The following is a 26,480-nucleotide window of genomic DNA, read 5'->3' as shown; positions in this document are numbered from 1 at the left end:
GTCTAGAATGTGTTGCCTTCAAACGAGGTTTGCAAACACTGGGTAGCCACCCCCAATGAAGATCATAATGTGTTAGCCAAAAGAGATGATTAAGTAGCCACATGGGACACAGTGTTGGCAAAGTGGCAAGGCCCATTCCGGGTTTGCCACGTGACAATCATCTTATGCAGGGCAGATCATTTTATCTCATTTTATAGCATTGTGCCGTTTTCTATGGAAGGGTTTAACTTCTGACATTCTGATGGCTTTGTCTGGCCCATTGCCTGCTCTTTCGTTTCATGTAAGCCGTTTGACTGGAAAGACACGAGAGAGTCGACCAAATGTCAAAGGCCTCTGGCAAGCCTGCAATTACAAAGGCTTTGCTTCACATTATGAATAACCTGCAAGTCTGTGTCAAAAGACTACAAGTAGGTACACTACCACATATGTTCTTTTGCTGGGTGTGTTTAAATCTTAAAATACAGTACAGCACCCAGATGAGGGTGTTTAGGTTCACAGGATATTGTATTCTGATACCTGGAGTGCTTCTATTTATGATGGAGAAAATAAAGCTACAATCATTCTCCTTTTGCCCAGATTCTTCTAAACATGTTGTCATGTTGGTTTAGCATGTGATTTTCGTACTTTGCAAGCTTGGCCTACAGGATGCAGTGTTAGTATAAGTTCATGGAAGTTAAACATTCATATAAATAAATGCACCTTCCTGTTCGAAAGCAATTGGGAAGCCATGCTGCCAAGTTCACAGGGGGCCCAAAGTGTGTGCTCCTGGGCAAGTCGTGCATTCTCATATTGGCTGACCTGTCAGAATTGCTAGTAGTGCCTGGTGTGCATCCTCCCTGTATGCTGTGGTGCGTGCACATTAACGGTGGCTTCCAATCTTTCTCCTTTATCCATGCTTTAGCCCTTGCGCAATCGGTTAGGATGCTAATCTGTGCTCTGTACTCATGCCTGGGTATGCATACCTTTGGCATACGGCTACTGCTCCATGGCCTGCATCTATATTACGGTCTGTATGCTTTCCTTGTGGCTGCTCATGTTAAAATGTGTCCTGCAGCTATGCTAGAACACAGGTTGCGGGCAGCTAATGCCGCTCTTGTAATGTCACTTTATTCTTTATCTTTTATTAATTTACTGTTATATAGTTTTAACATAACTTTTCACATATGAGAAAAAAAGAAAGAAGAACATAAATTAAATAAAAAATCATACAAACGAAAATTAAATAACTGCAATCCAGAATGGATGACAGGGGTAACGGGATTCACCACCAAGGCACCATATCAAGCTTTGGGTTGTGATTGTGTCAAAGGAGTGGCTAAGGTGACCAGCGAGTCTTGGGTTCCTTTTTGTTTTCTTTAGTTTAGGAGCAGGGTGTCCAACTCCTTATTAATATCCATGAGATCAATAAGCATACAATGATTCTAAATGATTCACATTTCTTCTCATATTAATGGGGGGTATCCTGAAATCCCATCAGGATTCCGGCCCTCGAAGCAGGGACGTCATTTCACCAAAATGCCAGGGGTAGTAGAAGTGACATCACACGACTCCTGGCCCCCAATGACATCACAGGAAGTGATGTAATTTGACCTCACGCGAAAGTGACATCAAGCAATGGAACACAACCTTTCACCCTTAACAAAACAGCAAGTGGCATCACATAGCATTGTTCCTAAGTACACAATGAAAAATATTGTTACGATATCACTGTAATGTGATATACATTTCATACAAGAATGGATCACCAGATGTATCATTCATATCAGTGTGCATAGGTCAATATTACCAAATTACTGTAAATGCAAGCAGACGTCCATGACCAAATGATAATGATGTGCTATTATATAGCGCGTATGTTTACACGCTTTATAAAGATCAAATATACATACAATATCACCCAAACCCTACTGGTTCTCATTTATCAACCTCAGAAGGACAAAAGGCTGAGTTGGCCATGCCAGGATTCAAACCTGTAACCTACAAATCACACACACATTGCTGCAGCAAGCACTCAACCCACTGAGCTATCTTACCGGTTATAGCTATCTTACCGGCTATAGTAAAATGAGCAATTACATGTCCGAATGTTCTTAAAGTCAGAAAGCAAATTACACTCTGTAGTGGATACCATTAAACTGGTATCGAAGATTTGACAGCAGGCCAGTTCATCTGCATGTCTGGTGAAAAGTTGGCCACATGTCAAGCCTGCGTGGATCTACTTTTCAGGAGTCAGAGGTTGGCCTCGCACGGCATCCCATACTCTGGGCACTGGTTACCTCATACAAGCAAACAAACATCCTGAAAAGCATGCTATGGATATAGGAAAGATAGACACATCACAACAAGGCATTCATTGTGGCACAATGAAATCAAGGGCCACTTTATGTGCTATGGTCAAACATTTCTAAACCGTGCACAAGCTTTTAGGCACAAGGATTTTGTCAAGTGACCGAGCACATCGAGATGGAATATCTTGTGATGATTGTAACAGAGACAATAGCAGAAAAAAACATGCAATAATTGCAACTTGCAAAAAGAAAAATACTTAGTCCGTAATGGATGCTTATTCTACTCTAAATGTGTTTTGGAGGTTTTTGCCTGCATTGTGAATTTGAGGGCTTTAAGAACAGACTAAATCAGTGACTCACCCCCTGGAGTGTGTCTGAAATAAAACCTTTAATGAGTCTAGCAATTCTTCTATAGATTTCCAGAACGACAAAGTATTTTTAATTCCTGTTCTTTATTATTTAGGGTCACTGCTCAAAGTGGTACACTTTTGGAACCCCCTGTTTTTTTAAGAGGCCTGAACAAGAAAGCCAGCCACTCCAGAAACAAAGAGCTCATGGCGCTAGCAACAGCCCAGGGGTTTCTATTTTTTTTTAGGGGTAGTAAGGGAGACCAAAGGGGTAGGAAAGGAGATCTCAGAAGTCGCAGGTGCGACCCCTGGCAGCCCCAAAATGACGTCCCTACCTCAAGACCTGGAGTTGGACAACCCTGCTTAGGGATTGCAAAGTTGTCTGTGCATAGGCCTCAAAATACATTAAAATGGCCCTGACTTAAAAGAGTTAGACACAAACGCACAGGGAACTGAGGAGAGGCCAAAAAAGAAATAAACCACCAGAGCCCTATCTGCACCAGAGCCTTGTCTTATTTCTGTTCACGCCATTAGATGAAATAAAATCATTTCACTAACGTTTGTGCCTTTTCAATTATATAAATGGAGCCTAGACACACGGGTAAAACCCTTATTGGGAAATATGCTCCTTCGCTGACTGCAGGATATTGGATGTTCCTGCTAAATAGACAAGTATGCAAGGGCCTCATCCTTGCATATTGTCAGCACTTTCCCTCCAGGAGCATTCACACATAAAGGAAAGCATTGGCAGACTCTGCAGAAAGACCATGCTGCTGAAACAAACACACAGAAAGCCCAGCAGCATCTCTGATACCCATAGCCCTGACCCAAGCAGGAGACTTTGGCTGGCCATCTGTTGGAAGGCATTTACCATCTTTAATTGCATATTTGCAAATTTCATGCATACTACGCACATTATTAAAATGGTTGCAAGCATCAAACAATGACTTCAAGCAGGTGATTATCACACAGATTTGTCTGGGTTGAAAGTCTAAAAGAAGTACAGCTATACGCTGGGATGTTTGCAGAGATCTCAAGTTGTGCCATGCCAGGTGTGGAATAATGAACCAGTTCTGGCTTTCAGGTTCACTTCTTTCTTGTACATACACATTGGAAATTGTACTTACCCTTTTACTCGGCCAAAAATGATTTCACACCCAAATACGGAGTAAAATACTCCCACCTACAAATCTTATCTGAAGCACTGGCTACCCACATCATTTATTGCTAAAGATCAAAAAAGCTCAAGCTATTCTGTCTTTAGAGATGGCATTCGGTCCCAATGACAACAAAAGACACATGATTTCTGCAGCTGCTAACTGGTAAGTCCGTTTTTAAGAACAGCCCAGAGCTGACCTCATTATTTAGATGTTTTATTTTACTGTGTCGGGAACATGCTATGTTAGTGCTGCCTCACTTGCCGATATTTTATCATCGTTGGAAACAGAGCTGTAAACTAGGAGAGTGTTTTTCCCCAGTCTATAGTGTTTGGCCCTTGTTGTAGGTGGCCTTCCTCTGACTGTATTCAGCACTTTCCACAGGCAGCAGCATTGCACAACGATGAGCTCAAGGTACAAGTAAAGCACTGTCAAAGGGTTGTAAAGCGAGCAGTGAAATTAAGGATGGCAAAGCCTAATTTCCTATAACCTGGGTCTACAACCTGCAGCTCTAGTGATATTTTGAACCACAACTCCCACGAGCCCTGGCCAGATTGTCAATGGTGAGGGATCATGGCAGTCACAGACCAAAATATCTTGACAGTCTTAGGTTACAATGCCCGGTCCTATGCCACGGGTACGTAATCACCCTGCCAACCCATTAACCACACATAGGCCACAAAGCTCAGGCAACTCTTGTGTGTGCTATCAGAATCTCATGCAGGGTTGTTGCCTTACAACGCTCATGCCATGCTGTGACTGAGTGCTAGAGAGACTCATTCAAACCCAGGCACAACTTTCAGCTGAAAGAAAAGTTTGCGTCACCTTAAACACGTCCTGCACGTAGAGATCAGGAAATAGCAGCTGACTCCCACATGGCTCAGTCAGAGCCTTGTGTCATCAGCTGATGTCAGGTGAGCCCCAGAAACGCCCTCCACGCTTTGAGATGCCGCCCGTCAGAGGAAGCCGAGCCTCGCCTGACATAACAATGCATGCAGTGTAATCCTTGCTAGGGTTTAGTAAAGGCAAAGACAGACAACATTGACATTGAGTTTTATGAAAAATGGGGGAGAAAAGTAAGGAGTGGGGAGAGATGATTGTCGAAAGGACACCGAACCACTGTCGATCTTTTCCCCGTTAAACACTTTTACAGGCATTATTTAAAAAGAAATGCCTTTGATAGTTCTCTGTGACTCCAGGCACTGACTGAAAAATATGTTTATTTTCCCGCCGGTTTTAATTGTTTTTGACAAAAAAATTGTCTTTTCCTATAAATTAATGTGGTCTAGGATGTATATTGAATTTATATTTACAGGTTTATATTTTACATGTCTGTTAAGGAATGGATTCGTTTGTATATATCTATGAAACGTGTGCAGTGAATTGAAATAGGAGGTTGGTAGGCAGGCACTCTTTTTGCTGACCTCAAACAAGTCCTGCACGTAGCGTCCAGGAAGCAGTGGCATGACTCCATGAAGCAGTGGCACTGACGTGCACAGAGATCAGTGTAGTAAAAAGGATGCACGGTAGACTTGGGAGTTGCTGGTAGAACTCCTTTATTGTGGCTCCTACATCAGCTTCATTAATGCAGATATCACACTCGACCCTGAACAGTGGGGCAACAGGCCCTACAACAATGCTTGATGTAGATCAAGCGATAATGTCCAATAAATGAATGATTGTCAGCCTCAAAGAGGAGCACCGGGAGCTGAACCTGCTCCGTGCCCTCTGCTCCGGCTTCTGGCGCTTCCCGCTCACGGGAGCTTTTCCTTACGTGTGCCCTCTGCTCCGGCTTCTGCCGCTTAACGCTCGCGGGAGCTTTTCCTTCCACTTACGGGCGAGATCTCGCGAGACTACCGGTCCCGCGATATATCTACACTCAGCAACATCCGTTTGCCAGCAGATGTCATGACGCCAGGAAGCAGTGGCACTGACGTGCACAGAGCTCAGCAACATCCCTTTGCCCGCTGACGTCATGACGCCTGTCAGAGGCGAGCCTCTTTTCATGTAAGAATATATGCTGTGTCATCTATGCTTGGTGTTGGGAAATGCAGTCAGGCAGCATTTATGAAATCTATACTTGAGATCATTTACATTTTCCATATGGAGAACAGACAAAATGTCGAGTTACAGATACATTAGCCCACATATTTTTCATTGGCGTAGAGTGGTAAACCATTGTGTTAAACCAAGGAGTAAATTGGTTTTAGAGATGGGGCCGTGGTAGGAGGAGGAATCCGTTCCTTCCTCGTCCTTCCCACTCCGCCTGCAAAACCATTTCCTGCAGGCAAATGGCAAGTAGATTCCTATTGAATCCGCCTGCATCCGCCCCTCCCTACCCGTCGTGTTTTCTAGTTTGTTTCTTGAATTCGCTGTACTCTGTATTTTGTTTTGTCTCACAATGTAACCTGCGCCAAGACACCTAAGGGTGCAGCGTGCTGCAACAACTGCAAAAATAAATAGAATGTATCACCTGCCAAAACCAAGCAGATTCCAGAGGAATCCATTGTACAGGCCGCCTGCAAAGTGAGACTTGCAGGCGGAATTTACATCTTTTAAAAACTGGTTTATAAAAGTAAATGGTGCAGGGAATTTAGCCTATTTTTTATTTTTTTATTTTACACTCCATTTTTCCAAAATTAAACCTTGCATGCTAGCGACCCACCAATGCATACGTGCGAACATTGACCGTCCTCTGCATTCAATTATAATTTATTTGTGAAATGACCCACAAAAGGGTTCAACATAGCTAAGGGGTCAACTTCACATAAGGTCCTTCGTATCAGCATGAATACTATACATATGACTCACTGCATAAGCTGTAATGTAATTACCAATTGCAAAGGTGCAATTATGCCTGTATTATTTACAATGCACCGACTGCTACCATTCCTGTACCTCTGTAACTAAGCTCTTACAAGTAACAGTGCCTCAATGCCCCTGGGCTGTTTGCACGCTATATAAATGTAAATAAATTAAAAAAAATACATTTGTGAACAAGTGAACTTTTTTTTATTTGCTGATAATACACACCATTATATCTCTCGAAATGCTCTACCGTCTTTTAATGGGTCGCCCACATAATAAAAATAATCATCTGTTTCTATAATTAACAAAAAATATTAAATAAAAAAAACTAATTTGCAGACCCTGCGGTCGGGTCCCTTACAAACTCTGCCAGAATCGCAAGAACCGTCTCCTGACTTTCACCTGCACGCACAATGCACCCTCCCCTACATTTCCGAGGCGCACACAATGGCAATGTGTGTAGTAGCAGTCCGGTCGCCCTGCCGAGATGCCTCTGTCAATGCTGCTCAAAGGCTTTTTAATTTTTTTTTTACATTTATTGTTTATTGGTTAAGTCAATTAACCTTACACAGAATTTAAGAATTCATTCATACCTAATTCACTTCAGTTAAAAAGAAACCTAAACTGCCTTCTTGTACATTTCTGTAAAAGTAACTTTGTAAATACTCGGCGTACTGTAAATTTCATATTAATGTTCTGTAAATAATCTCATGTATGTGCTCTATCTTGCAACTTGTACCAAGTCATTCTGTAACTTGTAATGCGCCCAGATACCCCTGGGTTCGATGCATACATAAATAAACAAACAAACAAACAAAAGGTAACTAACAGCAGCATGATCATAGCTAATTCTTAAAATGATCCTATCCCTGAGTAAATAGGCAGGGTTCTTTTGCATAAATCACATGTAAATCTCTATCCTATATTCCAAATATTTTTAATACATTCGACATAAAACCACACATATTCACAATGTGCCACCTTAAGTCAGTTATGCCTCAAACATCTTAAAACTGCAATAGTAAGAGGTGTGTCATGGCCTGCCACCGATCTGTCCCATACTTCTTCTGGGCCAGACCGTGTTTCACTATGCATACATCTTCTTAAAGTCAACGTTCCCTTATTTTGTAATAAAGCAGCTCATGTTTTCCGGGTTTGCAAGAGTTCCTTATCATTCCAGTGGGAGCAATATGCAATGCCCACCGACCCCTGAGAGCGCACTTACAACTTTTCACCAGTTGTCACAGGTGTAGCCGAAATACGCAGGAATCATTGGGTTACCTCTGGAGGTACTGTGGGAATAACCCCAATGCTCTGTCCCATTTGAAGAGGCTTCTATGCAACCTGTAGGATCACATCTTGTTATTTGTCTCGATCCAGCCCTCCGAAAATACTATTTTCTTAACTAACATAGAGTTGCTTTTCAAATTTTCTTTTGTTTACTTAAAATTGGCGCAGATTTTTTAGTGGTCATTAGCACATATTCTAATAGAGAATTAGCTACGGGATTTGAAATGTCCTCATTACGAGTTTGCCGGTACAGTAACAATGGTACCAGTAAGCTTGCCGGTACCGTTGTTACCATACCGGCAAACTACGAGTTTTGCTAGCGGGTGCCTTTGCAGCCACCAGGTCTGACCTGGTGGCCATACCGGCACCCACAAGCAGAACATGATGGTAGTACTGGTACCGTTATTAACTGTACCGGTGCTACCACCTTCCCCTATGTGGCTCAATGGGAATTGGGAAGAATTTTTTTCCGGCGCCCAGAAAAGGGCAATTACTGGGTCCGGCAAGGTCGTAATGACCCAGTAATTGCCCTTTTCAGGGCGCCGGAAAAAAATGAATACCGGCGGCAGCCGTGCCTGTTTTACAGGCACGGCTACCGCCAGCCTTGTAATGAGGCCCAATGGCCCTCATTACGAATTCGGCAGTAGCTGTGCCGGTAAATCTGGCAGGGTGCCGCCGGACCCATAAACGGTTACTGACTCCTGGCTTGCCAGTAACACCGGGGTAGTACAATCCCGGCTGCCGGTAAGTCAGTCGGCGGTAACTATGTTGTTCCCCATTCCCATGGAGTCCCATAGGACTCTATGGGAGTGGGGACCACTGAAACACCGGCACCGTCAATGTGTTTCAGTGAAAGTCTGCGGGCGGGTGCTGTTCCGCCCGAACCTTTGCGGCGGTACGGCAACCCGCCTGCAGACTCGTAGTTTGCTGCTCCGTAAACAACGGTGCCGGTAAGCTTACCGGCACCATTGTTTCCGGACCGGCAAGCTTGTAATGAGGGCCATAATTTCCAATGAAACCAGGCAGACATAGAAAGCAGCCCCAATTCAAGCCTCAGTGGAGCAATCATCAGACAGTCTGGGAGAGTCAAAGCCTTTCTCCAAATCATCCCCTCAATTTTATCCCAAGAGATCTTTTTTGCCATTGACCTCCTGGGATAACCTTGAGGTGATAATATTCAACAAGGGTAGACAACGGGAACGTGCAATAGTTTCCCTTTATTCCCCTCATCTGGGCCGCAAATAGAGAGGCCTTTGAATGTAGTACCTTCATCTCTTGGGATAAAACCTTGCTCTTCAACTAACATCCCTTCCCCACTGCCTTAACATAACTGCCCTGTGGCAGTCTCTCTGTAACTAGCGCCTCGATGCACATGCACTTTGAACGCTGCTATACAAGCATAAATACATAATAAAAAAAAACAGTCGTTCTAGACTGCGCTATCCGTCTATTATGCACCCAAGATACTTAATGCTCAGAAACCGAGTCAAAATACAATTAACGATAGTCCAAGTGAAAGCACAGGGTTTCTTATGATTCTTAGTGAGTCGCACAATGTTCGTTTTTCCTTCATTGATCACTAATTCATTTTCTGCCACATAATGGTTAATGCCTGTTAGAAGCTTCCGGAGACCCGATTGCGTGTGAACAGCTAACAGTACACCATCTGCATAAGCGACACCAATGCACATTTAGGGTTCCGATCTTTGGTTAGGCGAATGCATAACATAGAAGATACTGGCATAGATCAGAAACGTACAGGTTAAACAGATAGGGCGCTAGCACACCGCCCTGCCTCAACCCTCTAAAGGCAGTGAATTCTTTAGCCAAAGCCCCCTGTCTGTTCAATCGCACTTGCATACGAGTATCCTTATGTATGTAGATTCAAATTGCCAGTAATCAATGTGAGATATTGCAATTAGATAGTTTTAACCAGAGACGTGATCTATTTACCAAGTCGAATGCTTGTGTAAAGTCGACTGCGGCCATATACGTTGGAGCAGCATTCTTAAACCACGACATCTCCTGGAAACAATTAACAATAAAGCTATTTATAAAGGTATTCATATCCTTTCGTAACCCAGTTTGCGTTTTCTCAAGCTGATAGCAATGGCCCAATTCTCTAACTCCTGCAAAACAATTCACACATAGTCTATTTTTACAGATTGAAAGCAGTATCTCCCCGTCAATATATCTGTGTTTTTCTGTAGTTGCACTAAAGTCAGCAACGGCTGGGGTGGCTCTAGAAAATAGGCACCTGATAACGTGACTCTCACTCGGTGTGAGAGAGGTACAGACATGGGGTTGACTCACAAACATTTATTTGGTGCAAGTGAAGTGATGTACCAGTGCATCACATCCGTTGTGCAAAAAATGATTTGCCTTGTGCATAAAGTGCAGCTTAATGTGTTGATCATGTTATGTTATGTTATGTTGATTTGTACTGCGCACCGCTACCATGCAGGGGTTGTCTCCAGGTGCTCATGTAGCTCTGCAAGAGAGGGGGTGGGTGATTAGTGGGGACAAGGGTGAGAGGATAGATTCAGAACCAGGAGGAACTGGCATCTGTGAGTGTTGTTTTGCATGTGGTAGTTTGTGGGAGGCCTCATGCATTATTATCCGTATGACTAAGATTCCGTACCACAGGTCTGTGGTATTGTTTTGTGTTGGTGTTAGTGTGTTGTGTGGATATGATGGGTTGGTCATGTGCACTGGTTAGATAGTGTCCATAAGGGATCCAGAGTCACAGGTGGTTGTAGCTGTAGCTGCTTTGTTGATGGTTTTCAGACTAGGTGGGTGGTTCACTCTAGGTGTGGACATAGTAATGGGTTCTGTTTGTTTATGTGGAGTGTGGCTAGTCCAAGATCTGGTGTAGTGGCATAAGGTATGTAGAAGGAGCAGGAAGGGAAAAGGTTAGTAAAGTCTGGCAGTTTGTTGGGGCCTCTGGCGTGGCCCCTTGTATGCCGCTTGAAGGTATCTAGCCAGATTCTTGTTTGTGGGTCTTTTTGCTCATCTCGTCACCGCTCCAGTTATTTTTTCTGTGGTGCCCCCTCTAGGTTCTCATCGTCTGCTGAATAGCCAGGTTTTGAGCCGTTTCATGAAGGTAATGTGGTCTTCTGTGGTTCTAATTACTTAGGGCATGTTTATTTATTTATTGCATTTGTTATACACCCAAACCCATGGGTATCACAGCATAGTTTACGAGAATACAGTGGTGCTTATCTTGTTACAAAGGAAGAAGACAGTATAAAATAGAAACATAGAAAAGAACATCAAACTTGTTCATATGTTGTTCTATATGTCAGCAATTTGGCGTGAGAACGCTCTTCTTCTGAATTTCCTTTTTTCATAGTGTTTTGCCTCTATTTGTAGGTTGCTGGATCTTAGTTCCCTTCCTGGGTGATATTGGCTAATCTTGTCCTGGGGGAATTCCGCTCTTTGTCAGTGCAAGGCTTTGTTGGCGATGCAGAGTGCTTTGAATTTGATGTGTTTTCTCACTGGTAACCAGTGTAGGCTATTCAGTGCTGAAGTGATGTGGTCTCTTCTGTTTAGTCTTAAAAGGATCCTGGCTGCTGTATTCTGCACCCTTTGGATTTTCTTGGTAAGTCTTTCCGGCATTCCTATGTAGAGGCTGTTTGCGTAGTCAATTCTTGTGTGTATCAGGGATATTATTGTGACGGCTGTGTGGGGAAAGGAGAAGAAGGGTAGTAATCCTCTGAGCAGTCGTAGGAGAATGAAGCATTTTTGGGTGATTGTGTTGACTTGTGATTCCAATGATAGTCTGTTGTCCATGAGTATTCCTAGGTTATTTACTACATTGATAGTCTCTGGTTGCGATCCCATGCTGATAAGCCAATCCAGTTGTGGGTTCCCTCCATCAAAACGGGTGAGAGCATTATTTCTGTTTTTGCAGGGTTCAGTTTCAGTTTGTTTGTTGTCATCCAGTTGTAGATGTCTGTGAGGCAGTTGTTGAAGCTGTTATATCTGTGGGTTTGATTGATTTTCATCTCTGGGCACGTATAGATGTTGAAAAGTAGAGGGGAGAGGCTGGAACCCTTTGGGACTCCCCAGGATATATTTTGTTGTTTGAGGTGAACGGTGGTATGTAGGTTCTTTTGGTTGACTTTGTTAGGATTGAGGTAAGCCACTTTAGGGCGGAATCTACATGCCGCATTCCAACAATCTTTTTATCAGTGCGTGGCTGACTGTGTCAAAAGTCGCTGATATGTCTAATAGTATGAGGGACGACTAGGTATCATTGTCTGCGTTTATTTTCAGGTCGTTCCATATCGATAGGAGAGCTGATTCTGTTCCTTTCATTGGTCTGAAGCCAACTTGTGATCAGTTGAGTATTCCATTTGTTACAACGCGTTTAAGAAGGATTTTGTAGACATAGTTCTCCAGGATTTTTGCTGGGATGGGCAGGTTGGATATTTGTCCGTAGTTGCTTGGGTCTTCTGCGCTTTATGCTTCCTTTTATCAGTGGTTTAATGCATGCTTATTTGAAGGAGGATAGTACTATTCCTCTTTTGAGTGATAGATTCATTAGGTTACGGAAGTGTGTCGACAGGGTTCTGTGGTTGAGTATTCCTTCATAGATGTCTGGGGGACAGGGCCTTGATCAGTGTGGCAAAGGTTTCTTCTGTGATTAGTTCTAGGGCGGTGAGTTTTGCTGTAATCTGTGTTTCTCCTGGTGTCTGTGGTCCAGCAGTTGTGGTTGTATTTATATTTACCTAGGCTAGGTTGATGGTCTCCTAGATTGTGTCTATTTTTGCTCTCAGGTGGTTGGTGATGTTGTCACAAAGTGTTTGTGTCGTGGTGACAAAATTTTTGCAGGAAGAAGGGGTTTTTATATCTTTGTTTTTTTAAGAGTTCTTTCTGTGGATTGTTTGCCGATTCTGTTCTTGTGGGGCGTAGTAGAACCTTTTTGCTTTGAGGATTTGTATAGTTTGAGTTGTCTTTGGTATTTTATTTTGTCTGTGTATTGTTCTCGCCATCTTTTTTCCATTTTGCAGTTTTTTTTCTTCAGTTTTTCAGTGAATCATTTTGCTGCCAATTTTTGTTTTAGCTGATGCTAATTGGTCAAGGGCCTTGGTGATCCAATTGTTGAGTGTGTCTTGTGCTATGTCTATGCTTGTTTCAGCGGGTTCTTAGATGCATGCATTCAGATGCCTTTTCTGCCCCCTCTTGTGCTCCTGGTCAGCCCCTCAAAGTTCTGCAGGTGACTTTTGAGAATAAGGTGACCTGCATATTTCTGAAACTTCTGCAATTCTTTAAAAAATGCCTCATCTCCGCCTTTATTAATTTTGGTAAATGTCTAATGGAACAAATTTAGAAATTTGATAGACTTCCCAGGGACTTGCACCCTCTTCACTGGTTTCTTGTTACTGTCTGGGCTGAATTCAAGTATTTATCTATGACTCAGTGATCAGTGCAAGGCAAAGGACCAAGATTCCTTAGTGAGAGTTTTAAACCTTACTCTTCACTCTTACAAGTGAATGTTTACCCTTACTTGTAAGCATGCTCAATTTCTAGCTATTTCTTGATCCAAAAAAGTCAAACCGGCAACCATGTTTTTTTGGTCTTTGCAACTCGAATGTTGAATGGCTTTCTTACACCATTAAGCCTAATTCCAAGATATTTAGGAATCTTATAAAAACTTAAATCTTTCCCAACAAAGGTGGTGATTGCTTTGTTGCTAGCCTTCTCTCACAAAGCCAGTTCTTTAGCTACAAGAGGTTACCAAATGCCTAGATCGTCAACCCTTTCGAGCTTTTGGTATCAAAATCCCAAATACTCATTCCTTTGCCAAGTAATGACATCAAAACCCTAGAATGTGCACCATTGTCATCTGATTCCTAGATACCAAAACCATTCTCACGGATATGTATTGTTAGCAGATCAGCAAAAGGTTCCATTATATCCAGTTACCGTAGCATTGTGAGATTTCATAATGCCCAGTTAGCACAGTAAGGCCACATTCCAATGTTCAAAATTTCCATAGTAAAGCAGTTATTATCTCCAGAAAGCATTTTAATCCAGGATTCTAGTATGCAGAGATAGAACTTCAAGAACAAAGCCCATTGTGGCTGTGTGGCTGTTGCTGGGGAGGAATATTGTCAGATCTGGGGGGAGTATGTGTGCAGAGCTTTTTTCTTGAAGCAATGGATCAAAATCATATAAACATAGGAAGTATAAAGAAATCCTCAGTTTGGGGCATTTTAACATCTGGCTTGATGATCAATCAGGCCCAGATTGTAAACGATTGTGGGAGATAATGCGTTCACACGAGCTCACTCGCTTAGTGGTATCAGCTTCCCATAAATTGGGGCATTGTTTAGATGTATTACTGGTAAGAGGGAAAGGAATTCTGATGCAGGATACTTTACCAATTTCCTGGACAGACCATTATCTTAGTCTCTTCTGACTGAGTCTCAAAAGACCAAGAGAACAGACATTAAGCGCAAATAGTTTGGCTCTACTCCATAAGCCTAAAGAACTGGAGAAAATACTAGGCACAGAACTGAAGAAAGAACTGGGTTTTATTGACTCAGTCGTGAATGTGATGCCCTGTTTAAACAAGGGGCCACAATCATGGATAAGATCTGTGATTGTAATGCCCCATTGCGAGTAAAAGTACAAAAGGACATTTCAAATCCCTGGTTTACCATTCATCTGCGAGATCTGAAGAGATCATGTAGAGGACTGGAAAGAAGATGGCAAAAACTCAGAACCCCTGCAAGTGCAGATAAGGGTAAGGCAGCTTTAACAAAATACAAAATAGCAATTTTTAGGACAAAATCGGATTTTCTAAGTGGAAAGATAGACGCGGCGGCAAATAATGCACGAGAACTCTTTCTGGTTATCTCAAATTGTGTTTGCCCAAAAAATGCCCTCCGTGGGAGGGAACCTTCAGTAGCACAGCACAGGGCAACACTTTTAATAACTTTTTCTTGTATACTATTAAGTTAATACAAGAAAATATCACACAGGAGAGGGAGACCGAGGCCTCTAGCCAATTCGATACAGGATACTCACTGGAGGTAAATGGCACTCTGTTTTGTTTTAATACAGTATCGGAAGAGACCATATGCACCCTTCTAACAGTGCTTAAACCCACAAACAACCTACTTTGTTCTCTCCTAGCGTGTGTGGCAAAACGGTTAGTATCAACCATACACCTTTTATGACTAGCTTTGTAAACATGTCATTGAGCCAGAGGATAGTTCCTGATGAACTTAAGCTATCCTTAATCTCTGCACTCTTGAAAAAGGTACATTTAGATCCTACAGAACTATCGCCCAGTCGCAGGTCTTCCATGGCCTAGTAAGATTTTGGAGAAAGTGGTAACAGTGCAGTTTTGGGAATATGTCGAAAGAGAAGGCCCTTTTGGACCCTTTACAATCAGGGTTCTGTCGCGGTGTGGGATGAACTATTGCGAGTGGGAGATCAAGGAGAACTGTCCCTTCTTGTAATGTTAGATCTATCCGCGGCCTTTGACACAGTGGATCACAATATTCTCATTGAGCGACTGAGGACAATAGTAAATGTTTCAGCAAGCGCCCTTAAATGGTTTACCTCTTTCCTGTCAGGACGACAACAATGGGTGAAACTAGAGGGCTTTCTTTCAGATACTCGCCCGCAATGTTGTGGAGTTCCTCAAAGGTCCTCCCTGTCACTGTTGTAGTTTAACCTTTACTTACGCCCCTTGATGGACATCCTGGGAAGATACAAGGTTAGCTTACAGTCATATGCAGTTGACACCCAGGTGTTCCTTAGGTGAAATGACAAAGAGGAATCCTTTACACGGGTTAGTAACTGTCTGAAAGAAGTAGGTGGCTGGATGTCCTCGATTTGGCTCCAACTTAACCTGAACAAGACCGATGTGATTTTGTTCGGTCCAAAGCATCTGGTTGGTAAAAATAGGGGTCCTCCACCACCCTCCTTTTTGGGACCTGAATTGAAGTATGCCTCCAGGGTTAGGAACCTGGGGTGTATATGGCAGAGTATTCTGGATTGTGAAGGCCAGGTCACAGCCAAAGTACAGTCCGTCTTTTACAACCCCCGGCTGCTTCTGCAGGCACTGCCTTATGTTCCCCGTAGAGATCATGCCACAGTGGTGGGAGCTTTGGTAAATTCCAAATTGGATTATTGCAACAGCTTACTGACCCGGGCTCCTGTGAAACAAATATGCTGACTTCAAAAAGCACAAAACGCTGTGGTTAGACTTGTGTTTGGTGTAAAGAAGTCCACACCAACATCAGGTCTTTGCCGATCAATCAATTGGTTGGCGGTGGCGGATCGGAACAAATTTCTAATTGGATGCATCATCTTTAAATGTCTTAATAATCTAGCTCCTATGTATCTGACGGAAAAGCTAAATTGTTATCGACCAACACGGCCCTTAAGATCGAAGGACAAGTATTTGCTCACTATCCCCGCAACACAATGTGTGCCTAGAGGAGACTGTACATTTTCAGTTTTTGGACTAAAATGTAGGAATTGCCTTCCCCTAGTGCTAAGAAAAGTGGAATCATTGCCATTATTTAGAAAACAACTAAAATCTTATCTGTTTAAATAAGCTCGAGCTAAAGCACTAGGGTGGGAGAGAGAAGTTCTCAATAATTTGATGATTCTATATAGAGTTATTGTTGCTATATTAACAACCGCACCTTGATACGATTCAGTTCGTCCTTGCATGTCCCATACAAATACCTCAATAATACCTCATCCAATCAGAGCTCGGAGTGGCATGCGTGCAGTGAAGTGAGCACTGGGTGTTGTGCATTTGAAATACTGTGGACGATGTGTCTGCAGTGCTGGGGTGTTAAGTGTATAGGCATGTCTATGTGGTGGTAGCAGTGTGTGTGTTTTCAATGTGTGCGTGTGTATTTGTGTGTGTCTTTATTTCTTTCTGTCCTTTGTGCTATGCTGGCGCGCATGTACACTGTAATGATGGAATGTGTGTATGCACGCTGGGTTGTGTGAATGAGGAATGAGAAGTGTACTGTTGGAAGCAGTTTGTTGTGCAGTGCGACAAGCATTGTGTGTGCAATGCTGTACGTGCTGTGTACCCCATTGCAACGTCACTTTATGTTAGGATAAAAAGATGAATAATCATTAGCTCGACTTTTTGTGTTCAATGCTGCACGATAAAGGAGCCCCTATTGGATCAGGCTAGGAAATATATGCAAACAATACCCACGGGGTGTGTATATTGTATCCATCGCCCCACTTTTTACACTCTTATGCCAATAGTTTCACAACATTAGATGTGACATTGGGACACACATGAGCTCAAACTAAATGCGGTACATTGGGGCTCATTACGAGTATGCCAGTATATAGTAAAAGTGGCAGTATTACCGGTACAAATGGTTTAACCGGCACATTACGAGATGCTAAATGATGGTGATACCGCAGTTTTTTTGCCGGTAATACAGGCAAAAGCAAGATGGAGATACCTCCACCTGAAAGCAGGAGGTAAATGCATATAGGTGATGGAAAGGAAGCCACAGGTGAACCCAATGCACCCTGGTGCACCCAATGCTCTCATGAAGGGTACAAAAGGGCCACACACCCCAACACCACCATGCTTCCACTGGTGTGTGTGTGCGCATAGACATGTAGCTGCTCCAGCTGAACATTGAGCTGCAGGGGCTGGAGGACCAACACAGGAAACATGTAGCAGAGGAGATGAGGATGAGTATGGTGAGGAGGAGACACCATGCAAGCCAAGCGCCCAAACCCCAGGTCAGGGCTTCACCATGTACCCACACCCTGTACCGGCTCAACAGGGAGACAATCGCTGAGCTGCTGATCCTGATCCAGGAGGAAATTGGAAGCAGGATCAACATCAGGACCGGCATAACACCGCTGGTGAAGCTGGTGTCAGACCTGCACTTCCTTGTGATCGCACATTCTAAACATATTGTGGCCACACTGCATGGCATCTCCCGGCCCACGTTCTTGAATGTGCTCAGTCAGGTGCTGGGAACACTCCTGCACCATGTGTCACGGCATATCACCCTACCCATCACCCCAGCACAGGTGAATGCCATGAAGGCATGATTGTGCACTTTGGCACACATGCCCAATGTGCTAGCAGACCTGGACTGTACCCATGTAGCCATGTACCCATGTGGCTCCTCAGGCATCCGAGGATGTCTACCAGAATCTCAAGTAGTTTCACTCGCTCAATGTCCAGGTCACCTGTGATGCAGACCTCACCATCACGCGCTGCTGTGCCCTTTTCCCAGGATAGACCCATGATGCCATGCTCCTGCGCAACAGCACGCTGCCGGCATACATGGAGGGGCACAGAGACCAACAGACCTGGATATTGGGTGAGTACATGTACCATCACACTTACCTAGCAGTACAAGTGACATGCAATTTGGGGGGACACATATGGAGATTGCATGCCCTGACAATGCCCTGTACATACAGTACCCACCCACACAGCCACACATGATAGACTGCAACCCACAGGAGTAGGACTCACAGTGCAGCAGTAAATGGCCTACAGGTACCACAATGCAACATCACACAACATTTATGTGGAGGCAACGGAGGGCTGGCCCACTTAGGGGTGTCCAGCGTATGTGTAGGGGGTGCCCCAAGAGCCAAGAAAAAAGGGCAAAGAGCACAGTTGGCAAAATCGCCAATGACCAAGATTAGTGTCCAATTAAAGTAAAACCACACAGTACAATGTCGCACAAGGAGAGTAGTTGCCCCAACGACTCTATACAATTCTGAATAGCCTGGCCAGCCCCAGACACCCTTTGTGTGGCCTGAGAGGAGTGGCGAACGACTAAGTGCATAGCCCAAAAACACCTATCACGTTTATTTATTTATTTATTTTTGCATTTGTCAAGCCCACTAATCCCAGAGGCATTAAGGTGCTGGTTACAGGATTAAGATAGTGATTTACAGACATGACAGATTATGGGACAAAAAAAGGCTGTTCCTCTTAAGTGGCAAATAGCAAAGTCTTGATGTGTTTTCTGAAGGTCCATTATGAATGTTCAGATCTGTGGTGGGGAGGGTTAGCGTTCCAGTTCTTGGCAGAAGAGACCAGGAAACTAGCGCCTGCAGCTCTATTTCGTCTGAATCTTGGGATGCTCAACAGATTGGTGTATGCTGAGCGAGTGGGTCTATATAATTGTGATTTAGAAAATGTTCATGAAAGGTACTTTGGAGCTGAATTGGAAAGACACTTATGCGTGATGACTAGTGACATGAAGAGAATGCGCTCCCTGATGGAACCCAGTGTGCATCTCTTCTCACTGATGAGATATGTTCATGCTTAGAAAGGTTAAATACTGCTTTAAGGGCGCTATGAATGATTTGTAGTTTTTTGATGTTGTGAGAGAAAATCCCAGCAAAAATGGCATCGCAGTAATGAAGCCTCAATCCTATCAATGCTCTGGGTATGGTGACATAGTTTGTCACGGACAGGAATGTTCCACATGCATTAATTAGTTTAGAGGTGTGCGCTGCAGAGGAAGCAATTGCATTAACCTGTCTCATGATGGAAAGGGTGGCATCCAAGTAGACTCCCAGTGTCTTGACACTGCTAGAGGCCTGAATACAATTGCCTTTGATGATCAAAAATGTGTAGGCTGGGCAGAGTTTCATGAGTGTGGTGTGTGATCCGACCAGGAGTTGTTCAGTTTTTCTCATTGTTAAGACGTAGATAGTGGGAGGCCATCCACACCTGGATAGTGTGGTAGAGGTGCCATAGTTGCCAGTGAGGGGGAGCAGGATCTGCGTGTCATCCGCATAGTTTGTGTAGATAATTCTTGTGTCATCAAGCAGGTCAAATAAAGGCTTGAACATATTGTAAAGTGTTGGGGGTCACACAAACCTTGAGGGACACAGCATAGAACCGGTGCTGGTGGAACTGCAGCGCTGGATGAGAACATGCTCATGGGTCTCTCGGAAAGGAAGGATGAAATCCAGGCAGTGGCTTCAGGAGAGAAGTGTGCTATTAGGGCCAGGTGTTGACACAAGATTTGGTGATCCAACATGTCAGATGCAGAAGACAGATCGAGAAGTAAGTGGAGGAATATCTTGCTGGAATCTTTGAAATCATCTAGTTGAATCTTTATGTCAAGTAGGGCTTATTCAGTACTATGGTCTGGACAGAAATCAGATTGGCGAAGGCACAAGAGATTCTGTGTTTCCAGGAAGCTCTGGATCTGAAGATACGCAGCCCTATCAAGGATTTCTTGCAAGAAGGGTACTGTGGTGATGGGCCAGTAGTTGGAAGGGGTGGTTGGATCCAAGGTTGGTTTTCGTAGAAGCAGGCGGAGCCAGTCGTTCTGGAGGCTGGTGGGTACCGAGCATGCTGTCCATGAGTTGATCCGGGTTGTGAAGAAGAGAGCAGGATATTCTGCACAGTCTTTGATGACAGCTGATGGGCATAAGTCTCTCTTGCAATGAGATTGTTTAAGGCCATTGACGATTTGAGTAGCCTCGAAGACGGAGATAGATTTAAAACTGAAGGGTGAAACGTGGAGGAGGTGGGCTTGTGATGTTGAGGAGTCAGGTGCAAGGGTTCTTCTTTTGGAGTGTGTCAATTTTGTGGGAAAGGGCATTTGGATATTACAGCACAAGGTACTGTCCTGGGTGCAATTGGAGGGCATTGGCATTGAAGAGTCAAGCTCACGCATTATGGCGAAAAGCTCCCTAGAGCTGGATGTGGCTTTCTCAATCCTAGAGATGTAGGCTGTTTCTTTTCTCTAGAATGATAGTTTTTTTGAAGTTGCTGGCTGCTAGAGTGAAGCTGGCTTTGTTCTCACCTGAGGGGAGAATGTTCCACTTAACTTCTGCCTAGTGTTTAAGAAGGTGAAGGGCTTTAAGTTCCGGTGTAAACCACGCGTTGCAGTGCAGAGTCGCTTTGGCTTTTCTTTGGGTGAGGGGTGCCACAGTGTTGATGGCGAAGGTGAGAATGATGTTGTAGCTTTGCACAAGGATGGCAGGGTCCAAGGTCCCAGTAGGGGAGTGGACTAACTCCTCCAGCAAAGGCAAGATGTGGGCTTTGGAGATGTTTTTGGAGCTGCAGGTTGCTATAGGGGTATGGGGTGCTGAGGGTGGTGGGTTTGCGATAGGTAGCGTGAAAGGTATGATATTGTGGTCTGGCCAAAGGCAGGGCTGGTTGACAGTGCCTGTAATGTTGCAGTTCATGTACGCTAGCCAGTCAAGAATTCTGCCCTTGGAGTGGGTTCAATGAGCTGAACCATACCCAGTGCTGCCAATGAGACGGCAAGTGACAGTGAGCCAGAGTCATCCGGGTCGTTTACACCAATGTTAAGGTCACCCAAGAGCAGTGTTTTAGATGTGGGTTTGGAGTTGGAAAAAAGATGGAGGACATCTTCTTCAAATGAAAGTATAGGGCCAGGGGCCTGGTAGACAAAGTGGAGGGTCACGGTAGAGATGTGTGAGAAGTTGAGGTTGGTGCTTAGGAGTTTGCAGGAGTCAGGAGTTTTCAGGTAGATAGCAAGAGGGTTGGAATTTCTATACGCGAGAGGGCATTTCTTGCTATAAGGGCGATCCCACCTCCTCTGGCATCCAACCTGCCTTTACGAAGGATAGTGTAATTAGGTGAAAGGCAGGGTCTGAGGCAGAGTGGAGCCAGGACTCTGAGATAGCTAGTAAGGATAGGTTGTTGCTGGTAATAAGGTCTGCAATTTCTAGTGAGTGGGCTGCTAGAGATCGATGGGTAAGCAAGAGGCTGGGGACTTAGAAGTGTTGGTTAGGTTGTAGGCAGAGTTTGCAGTGAGAAAGATGTGTGGAAGGTGTGTTTCGATACCGTTGCGCATGGGTGAGTGACATTAGCTCTGCACAGCAGTATGGATGGGAGTTTTTAACCACGGTGCAAGTTACCATGCGCCAAAGCCTTTTGAGGCCTATGCATGGGTGTGTGATGAGAGGCCGGACATTTTAATGTGAAAGGAGTCTGAGCCCGCAGTGAGCTAATAGGTGCTCATCGGGGGCGATGAGTACGTGTAGTCAAGCAGTGTCACTGTGCATCTCCTGTGCAGGCCTCCACGATATGGTTTGGGTAGTGTGTTTGGCAAGTGGGAGAGCAGAGGTAGTGGTTGTTGTATGCTTGCATAAGTGTTTGCTCAGAGGTTTGTGCATTGCATGGAATGGTTGGCTAATCATGGCCATCTTTGGGGTCGGGGGCAGTAGTGGGGGAGAGTGGTGGTGGTAGTCAGCAAGTAGTCACGCAATGAGATTAGGAACATTACACAATATGGGAAGCTCCGAGAATGGAGGAATAGTTATATAAGATTTTCAATGACAATAGATGAGCGCCGACTCACGTACCTTTCATTACGCTGCTTCAATTGAGCGTCCAAGCCTAGACAGGGTCAGACAGGAAATGGCCTTGTGAGAAGGCCTTCGGAGGGAGCCGGTTTCGCCTGCCGGCTCCCCTGGATTGGGCTGCATGAATCCTGTTGCTGCCAATCCGCAACAAAGTTTGTAGTCTGCCAGCAGTCATCAGAGACCATCGGTAAATGCAGGTTTATGGCGGCAGCCAATTTTAGAAGGTGATGAGTCTCCAGATTCAAACGACATAGCCCAGCAAGGCTTGATTCCAGGGCAATTCTTGGCATCATATGGGCATGAGATTCAGCACGCTAAGCAGGGCTTACCTCATGTGTTGTTGAGGACATTTGGTCAATGCCAGAAGTCTTCGTGTAGCATATTAGCATGGTGTCAGGTGTGAAGACCACTGGCATACATGGATGACATCCTGCTAAACTGCAACTAAGTTACATGACACTGGCAGTTGACATGGCATGTACTCAGGCCATCATGCATATCAACTACTCAGGGGTCAAATGTCCCCTGAGTAGTTGACGCCACATGTAAGGACTGGAATGTGAAATTGTGTTGTATGATGAAACATGTGACATGCATGCACAGACTGTGTATCTAGATGCTGTTGTTATAGTCAACGCGCCACAAATCATCATGATTGACATCTATGTCCTTTGCCCTTGCAGGTGACTCTGGATAGTCCCCAGCTTCTGTGCCTAATGACTCCACTGAGGAATCCCCAGACGCCACAGGAGGTTGCATCCAACCAGACTAGGGTGCATTTCGAGTGCACCTTTGGCCTGTTGAGGGCACGCTTCCACTGTTTACACCCTAATGTATAAGGTGGGACAGATTGCAATATCTTCTTCTCTTTGAAGACTATAGCATAGTCTAAGGAGCAAGTTTTTGCTGTCTATATATGGTGATGTTTGGAGCACACCACCAGGCGAATGCACAGGAGGCACGTCCTCCATGGGGTTGGTGGCCACTGCCGTCTTTGAGTACATCTGCGCTTCCACCTGTGTAGTCAATAGTGTGTAATACTTTGTGATCTTTCCTCTTGTTTTCCAGTGTCAGTCCAGGGATGTCATTTAGGGGTTGGCAGAGGTCACAACTGCGACCTCTGAGGTCTCTCTTGCGACCTCTAAAAAAAAAAAGAAAAAAAAAGTATATATATGTGTATATATATATATATATAATTTTTTTTTGTAATGCAAGCTCCTGGGCTGTGGCCAGCACCATGTGGCTCTTTACTTCTGGAGTGGCTGGCTTTCTTGTTCAGGCCCCTTAAAAAAAATAAGAAAAATAAGAACAGGAGTGCCACAAGTCTAACTCTTTCAGCACTGACCCTTAATAAGAAAGAATAGGAATACCAAATAGTGTGTCTTTCTGGAATTCTCTACAATAATTTCTAGACTCATTAAAGGTTTATTTCAGGCACACTTCAGGGGGTGAGTCACTGATTTAATCTGTTCTTAAACACCTCAACTCAGCCTTTCATCCTTCTGAGGTCGATAAATGAGTACCAACACAGATTGGGTGATATTGGGTGTATATTTTTTCTATATAAAGCGCTTAAGCGTAAGTGCTATATAATAACACATCATCATTTGGTCATGGACGTCTGCTTGCATTCACAGTAATTTGGTAATATGGGCCTATACACAATGGTCTTAATGATACATATGGCGATCCATTCTTGTATGAAATGTACATCACATTATAGTGATATCGTAACCATATTTTTCGTAGTGTAAAATGCTATGTGATGCCACTTCCTGTTTTGTCAATGGGTGAAAGGTTGTGTTCCATTGCTTCTCGCGATATCACTTCAGGGTGGGGTCAAATGACATGATGTCATCAGTGGTCAAGGGTCGTGTGATGTCACTTCCGCTACTCCTGGCATTTTGGTGAAATGACGTCCCTGTGTCAGTCTCTGCTAACGTCACTGGCTTTAGAGTTGGACCAGCGGCAGAAGCAGTAGCTAAGGGTAACGCATTCAAGTGAATCAAAGCCCCACGGTTTGCGGTACAGGGCTTGAGCGCAGCATCCAAGGATACAACCTGCGTTACATGCAAAGTTTTAGCGTGAGCAACCAGCGCTTGATCTGAAATTGTCTCTAAACCATATCAAAACTGGTTTTACTTCTTGTGTACATTAACTTATCTTTCGATTCTCAAAGCTCCAGCTTATCAATATTTTCAAACTGTCTCTTATCTGTGCAGCACCCGCAGAGTACACAGTGTGAATAGGCAAAGATAAGGGGCCTCATTAGGATAAGGGCACGGCTGTCGCTGGTAATTCATTTTTACCGGGTCCATAGAATGGGCAATTACCGGGTCATGCCAACCTTGGCGGACTCGGTAATTTCCCCATTCCATGGACCTGGTAAAAATGTATCCCCATTCCCATTTGAGCCCCATAGGGCTCAATGGGAATGGGGATGATGCTAACAACGGGCCCGTTAATAACAGGCCCGTTGTTAGCTGCTTGTCCCCTTGCGGGAACCGCAAAGGACGTCTCGTAAAACCAGACGTCCAGAGCGGGTCCTGCTAGGGGACCTCGTAATAGGGCGGTACGGGGTTAACGGCACCGGCACCTTTACCGGCGCCGTTAACTCCTTACCGCCCTCCTCGTAATGAGGCCCAAAGTGTCAACCAGGTTTAGAAATGGGCCAACTGCAGTCTCTTCAGGCAGACTCTGAGTTACTAGGACGTATCCCAGAGGCTGCTGGGACGCTGGATTGTTAAGCAATCGTTGTTCCCAGCTGCTCGATGGGAAAGATAAAGTGAGGGTAAGCTCCGGGCTCCAGGCTCCAAACTATAACGCTGTAGCAACACCACCTGTCCCCATGTCCTCTGTCTGCTCCAAGCTTCACGTCTCGCCTTATTTGTAGTTCCACTCTCTCTACAAGGAAACTGGAGCGCAGCCCTAGGATTTCAACCTGAGCTGCTACTGGGTTGTGAATAATCAGGAGGATCTATAGATAATGGGTCTCAGAGTGGGTGACAACTAAGGAATCCTGCGCCATTTACTCATTGGGAGGCACACTGGGTTTCGGCCGAACCCTCTCAGCCACATATTATTGGTCCACCTCAGAACAAAGGTTGGGATGTTCCTCTAACTTGCCACAGAACACTCCCTGGGAATGAAAAAAGTTGAGGTTTTCCAAAAGAAACCCAAATGTGTCATATGGCATAGGCCAATCTTAATCACATTCCAGGCTTCTACTGGCAAATGACCAACTCCATGTGTGCCCCCCTCTCGGACTACATACGATTTTAAAGCGAAATGGATCAATTACCTTCAGCAGATGGGCGATGCTTGTTAACAGTTGGATACACCTTAGGAAGTGGGGCAGGTTCCTCTGACCACATCCAACAATGATACTGTCTCTGCCTTTTGAAGAATTCCATTCCTTTAGGTGGGTTCTGTGCCGCATTTGTAAATCATCTGGTCATATGACCCCAAGTCTCACTTGAGTCTCTAGGGTCCACATCAGTTATGGTGAAGCTCCTTTTGTCATAAGCGCTGTTTCCTGTTGGATGTTTCCCACTAGTGCCCGACTTCCAGGCCCTGTTCAGATTTTCATGATAGGGATTACGAGGATAGTTTCTTGGCGTGTCTGAGGTATGTGCAGCACTAGACTCAACCAGGTATTTCCCCATACATGGGTTTTCCTCCAATATATCACTTGATCCCTACAGTAGTCCAGTATGGCTCATTGCTTTATTCCTGAATCGTCTTTGACTGCCTAGATGCTGTGCATTCATAGTTTTTCATTTATTCTGATTTTGGTTTAGTCCTGGTGTAGGTTCTTTGGGTGCCCTACCTGCATATCTTGTTTGCCACGATCATTGAGTAAGTCACAGGAAATTAGAGTTGTGTGTACGTACCCCTTGGCGATCACTCAGTGAGACCATTGTGTTGAATGGACAGAGAGGTGAGAGACAGACTTGTGCCATGCTGAAATGAGATCATTGTGAGGAACAAATTCATCTAAACCTTGAAAGACACACAAAATGGGTGTGCATTTCTTCAGACAACAATGCTAATAACCAGCCCTACTAAAACCTCATCCCTTTTCATACACCTCTCAAACCCTAACTAAACACAACCATACCTCTTAAACCAAACCAACTCGCATGCACTTCATTACACTGCATCAACAAACACACCACACAGAGCCTTACACAACAGAACCAACTGACTCCAACCGGATACCACACCAAAAAGCTCAGCGAACGGTGTTAACC

At 44.4% G+C, this 26,480-nt stretch overlaps 1 long non-coding RNA gene across 1 annotated transcript in view; it reads left to right on the top strand.

The window, feature by feature from the left end:
• The first annotated feature begins 5,661 nt into the window (after nt 1–5,661).
• Nucleotides 5,662–26,480, top strand: part of LOC138453130 (uncharacterized) — a 242,803-nt gene continuing 221,984 nt past the window's right edge. Inside the window, exon 1 of the long non-coding RNA XR_011260366.1 lies at nt 5,662–5,799. This is a non-coding gene — a long non-coding RNA (uncharacterized lncRNA). The remainder of the gene's footprint in view (nt 5,800–26,480) is intronic.

This window comes from Ambystoma mexicanum, chromosome 4p (assembly GCF_040938575.1).
Source record: "Ambystoma mexicanum isolate Mex_15411 chromosome 4p, UKY_AmexF1_1, whole genome shotgun sequence".
Lineage (NCBI taxonomy): Eukaryota > Metazoa > Chordata > Amphibia > Caudata > Ambystomatidae > Ambystoma > Ambystoma mexicanum.
Note: the sequence above shows the minus strand (reverse complement) of the source record. Positions and strands in the feature narration are given on the sequence as shown.